This window comes from Neopelma chrysocephalum, unplaced genomic scaffold, assembly GCF_003984885.1.
Source record: "Neopelma chrysocephalum unplaced genomic scaffold, ASM398488v2 Primary Assembly neopelma1_323, whole genome shotgun sequence".
Classification (NCBI taxonomy): Eukaryota; Metazoa; Chordata; class Aves; order Passeriformes; family Pipridae; genus Neopelma; species Neopelma chrysocephalum.
In genome coordinates this window covers 2,130,041-2,135,110 of record NW_020897986.1, presented here as the reverse complement: position 1 = coordinate 2,135,110, position 5,070 = coordinate 2,130,041, and the positions used below count along the sequence as shown (strand labels likewise).

The 5,070-nt window shown below is 41.9% G+C and overlaps 1 long non-coding RNA gene across 1 annotated transcript; it reads left to right on the top strand.

Annotated features, from left to right (window-relative positions):
- Nucleotides 1-203: 203 nt before the first annotated feature.
- Nucleotides 204-3,096, top strand: LOC113978391. Its single transcript, XR_003537556.1, has 3 exons — nucleotides 204-372; nucleotides 1,937-2,075; nucleotides 2,880-3,096. It is a non-coding gene; the product is annotated as an uncharacterized LOC113978391 (long non-coding RNA).
- The last annotated feature ends 1,974 nt before the right edge of the window (nucleotides 3,097-5,070 follow it).

The following is a 5,070-nucleotide window of genomic DNA, read 5'->3' as shown; positions in this document are numbered from 1 at the left end:
GATGGTTTAAAGCATATTTATCACCAAAAATGGGGATTTCAGTCCTCATGGAAGACACTCTATTTTCCCAGGTTTTATGGTAGAGGAACTCAGCTTCTTACTGTTTTAGCACATTTTCTGACTGACATGTTGTAAATTGAGAATTTTTTTCATTTCATTTGGGCAAGTTTGTTTTTGCACGTGTTTTTCTTTCCCAACGTTTGTGCAGGTCTGGGTCCCACTCCTGCCATTGTCATGCCTTCTTGAGGAGTATCCAAGGAACATTTTACACTCCCAGACTCCATAAATTCCCTGGGCCGATACCAGAGGCTGAGATGTATGCACTTGACTGAGATATTCACCGGGGATTTGCTGAGGCCAAAATTAAATCAGGTAAAGCTCTAAGTTGAATCTGAGTCTCCTGTGTCTCGGGTGAATGCAGTAATGTGTTTATTCTCTACAGCTTTTTCTTACAAAAAGTTAGAGTTCTGAAAAATATTTCTCTGACCTTCTTCCTACCAAAAAAAAAAAAAAAAGGAAAAGCAAAGGCAGGTTTCCATGAATCAGTATTTTCCAGCGAATTTTTTTTTGTCAGAATACTCCTGCTTGGTTGTAGTTGTTTTCTTAAAAGCACCTTTGCTTTGGCTTGTGTCTAAAAATATAAATTCTGCTTAGAAGATGAGAAGTGCCATGGACAAACCAAAAACCAACAAGGAACAGGCTTCTGAAGTTACACACATCTGAACTAAGTGATCCAATAAATGTGTTAACGAGCAGAATTAGGAAAATAAACTGCATTAGTAGCTCAGATGGGTAAATGTAAGTTCCCTGGCTATGAAGAACACTTCCCTGTACCTCTTTCCTGTTTTTTTACGCTCCCCAGTGCAGTGTTTTTCAGCTCTGTGGCACAGTTCTGAAGTGTGGCTGTAGCCAGAGTGAGTCCATTCTCTGTCCTGGGGGTACATGTTTCTCTGCAGCCGTAAGCAAGGCTGTACACAGCTGCCCTGAGAGATGCTGTGTAGCTGTGTGCACTCCTGTGCTTCCCCATCGTGTCACAGAGAGTTTGAAAGCCACATTGGACCGTGCTAATGGTGGACAGAGAGCAATTCTGTGTGGTTTACCACACACAGGGAAATGAGCAGTCCTCCGTACTCCTTTGAAAGCAGCAATACTTTAAACTCCAGAGCTGGTCAAATCTGTGAATGTTTTTTGCTTGGAAGTTAAGGGCTGTTGTCCAGGCCTCCATGTTTGATTCCTGTACAGTTTGGTGTGGGGCTCTTCATGTGTGTATGTGACCCCCACCTCTAGCACCAGTTAGTACCCAGGCTTGGTGAGAGGAGAAAACAGAAAAAAACCTCATATTTGGTCTGAAGACATTCTGATATGAGTTAAGCCTTAACAACACCTTTCCTCTGTTGTAACAAGAAATATTCCATTGTTTTGGGGCAGGATGTTGAAGTATTAGATACATGCAGAATTCCCCATATTTAAATTAACCCCTTGGTTCTCACAATAAAGTCAGTCTGAAAAATTCTCATAGCCGTACCCCCAGGTTATGTGATGTGCCCATCCTGCCTCTTTTGCTCCTTTACAGCTCATCAACCCTCCAGCTCTCCTACAGCTCTCACTCCTTCAGTCCCCCTACAGAAGGGAAGGAAGGTAAAGCCAGCGACCAGGGTGGAAATCCTCAACTCGAGCAGTTAAAAAGAGACAAGACAGGGTCACAAATGTACTCCTTGTAACAATCCTTTTCTTTTTAAAATTACTCAGTTGTGTAGAGAGACATGAGGAAAAAACCAAGCAGGGCTTTTGTCGATTTTGAGACCGTACGTTACGCTGTCCTTAGAAGGGAGGCTGCATAGTAAAATTTGGGGGGGAGGTTAGTGCAAAAGAGATAAATTAGAAATGGGGATAATAATGGCATAGAATGTGGTGCTGGTTTGTCTTCTACCTCCAGCTGTTGCACCGAGAAGGGAGGGAGCCCCGTCTGCACCCGCCTCTTGCCCAGAGTGTCGGAGAGTTTGGACCCAGGTGTCTGAGTTCTCCCACAGAAGCTCTGCTGTGCACGAGGAACATTTCAGGATACTGCTGCAAGCGTCAGTGCATCCCTAATCCTGGTTTTGAAGACAAATCATTTCAAGTAGAGTGCGTAGAGCTCATGACACAAGCACATCTGGATTTCAGTTGTTGATCTGAAATATTCACAGTCCAATATGGTAACAGCAGATGTTGGATTGACAGTCATAGTAAATGTGAATGATCACATCAGAAATCCCATATGTAGCTTAGCTGAGAGCAACAAAGCCTACCTGCCCACCCTTGTTTGTGCTCTGGGGTTAAAAATATTTGCTTGCACACCTAATGTTAGTCATCGCTCTTTTTTTAGGTATAGAAGATTATTATAACCCTTAAAAAGGTTTTAGATGCAAACTGTGGTAGGAATTGAACTGACTCCCTTAATCAGAAATACTTGGTTTGAAATGAAACATAAAAAAACCTCCTTTTTAAAATGTTTAATATTATCATATTTTGTGCATAGTAAGCATTGCTGCAAAGGTCAATGGCATCAAAATTAGTGGGTTGATCATTAAGAGACATCGAGCACGTGTGCCTTCTGCTGAGGTACGTAGAGGCTGCAGAACTCCTGACACCTTTGAGGAAGAGCAGCTGAGGTAAGAAAAGCATAGCTAAACACATGAGTCAAGGGGTCCATATAAAGGGCACCTGATTTTTCAGAAGCTTTTAGTTTCCACAGGATTCTCACTTTGAATGTGAGTTTTGTTGGTGTGAAAACTGCACGCATGTCACTCTTTATGTATTAACTTAGGAGTGTATCCACAAACCGGAGGATGTTGAAAAATACTTTGGATTATCAGAGTACTAATGTCACTGTCTTCCAGAGCAAAATACTTCCAGGCACAACAGCTGAGACCAGAATTTTTGCAGAAGAGAAGCCCAGGCCATGTCCCCTTTTCTCTCCTCCACCCTCCCCCCACAGCCTCTTTGACTCCCTGAACGTTCAGATCTAGAGGACCACGTTCTGTTCTTGATCCCAGCCCTTGGTACAACGGTGCTGTGAAGGTGTTACAACTCTCCAACAGTCTGAGGGCTCCAAACCAAGGTAACAGTTTAGGCAGTGTGCAATTTTGGAAGGAGGTGATAAGTCCTTTTTTGGAGTTCCCATCCTTGCACCTCGCTGAGCTGCAGAGTTCATGGTTTCCCCAGGCAATTCCACAACTGGGAGACTGAATTGTCCACACAAGTGGGCATAAAACTGCTGGTCTCAGGACTGTCCATATCTTGCATTTGGTAGCAATGAGGTGCCTTGCAGAATGTTTATGATGTTCTAATAGAACCATTTACTGAGAAGTAAAATAGCTATTTATGTTAAACTGCAGCATTCATTATTGCCTCAGAAACAATCTGTTGTTACAGGAGCTTTCCCAACATTTGCTTTCATGAGGATTTTAATGCAGAATCCGTTATTGGGAGGGAATTGAAGAAAGGAATTTCAGGATGAGTGAAAGGTGGTGGGTAAGAGGTTAAAGAATTAAGGAAACAATTATGCATGGGCTGAAGATAGAATGGTCGTCCCAAGGTGTGGAAGAGATTCGAGTTGAAGACAAGGTGAAACCGGTAAAAACTGTGTTGGCCACAGTGTTTTAAATCTGGTGAAACAACAAAAAGAAAAGTTTGGAGAAAAATGAGAAATTTCTGAGGAAGAGCTGGAGTGAGAGGTAGGAACAATTCAAGTGCATTGGGAAAAATGCACTGGGGAACACGGATAGCAGGGAACGTGTATGGTTTTTATGTTACAAAAAGCACATCCTAAATTGAGCTATCTCAGACTTTAAAGTGAATCAGACTTTAGGTTAATTTCCTTTCCTAGAAGAGGATTTTATTTCTGAATAGGCAAACCTTTAAAATCGTAAAGAAGAAAAAGCAAGTATTTTCCTTGGAAGGATGGATGAAACATAAATCTTAAGCAGAACTATAAACTGTTGAGACAAGGCATTTTTGTTGGATTATGTAGCTCATATCAGATAGCAATAAATCAATCCTTCAAAGACAAAAGACTATAGAAAGAAGAATAAACCAAAGACTCTCCAAATAACAAAGGCCAGATACACAAAAGTAACTAAGGAGCTGAAGAGGCAAATAGATGCCTGGCAGGATTTTAAATGGGATCATTCAACACAGACACTCATCACCTGCTAGTGATTATTGGTGTCTTCAGGCTCCTTCAGGCCCAGACACTTCCTTGACTAAGGTTAAAATTTCCCATCAGCATCAGGGAAACTAATTCATAGCCTTAAAATCTGCATGGTTGGTGTCTCTTCCCTAAGTAAGTGGAATTTAGTAGTGGATGGCTTTGAGCATTGTGAATATTGACAGTACACATCTTACTACAGTTCTGTCTTTACTCACAGGGGTCATCCCCCTGAAATGTGAAGTTCTGCACATATTTATTTACCTTGCCTGCTGTTCTAGGCCTGACTACATAGAATAATAGCTTGTGGAGAAAAACTGTGGCTTGTTGGGTGTGATGACAGAATTCTAGTACCAGCCACCAATGTTAGTTAATACTCATTTGCTCTCACCGTTTGGAAATTAATTTTCTGTACCGCAAATTCCTACATTTTGGGCAAAAAAGGCCCCGTTCCAGTGCTGCAAATAGCAAAATCCATATCATACTCTGTGCCTGTGCCCTGCAGTTTCAGTGCCTTATTGTTCAGATCATCCAGACCTTTTACAGCATGCTCTGGCATGTTCCTAACCTGCACACCTTGGCCTTCTCCCAGTGAAAATCAAAGAATAAGGGAAGATTAAGTCTTGGGGCTCATCCTGACATGCAGGCAGAACAGCCATAGCAGCTTGGAAGTATTTCCAGATCCCATGGCTAGAAGTACCGGGGACAGGTCTTTTTAGCTGAGCTTTACTATGCTGATAGTTACGTTTTCATCCAGGATCAAATTTGGCTGGTTTGTTTGTTGATATTAAATAAAAGGATGACTCGAGTCTTAAACTGTTGAGGGGGTGTGCAGGATATAGAAAGGGATTCCTGTCCTTCCTAAATCAGAGGAAATAAAT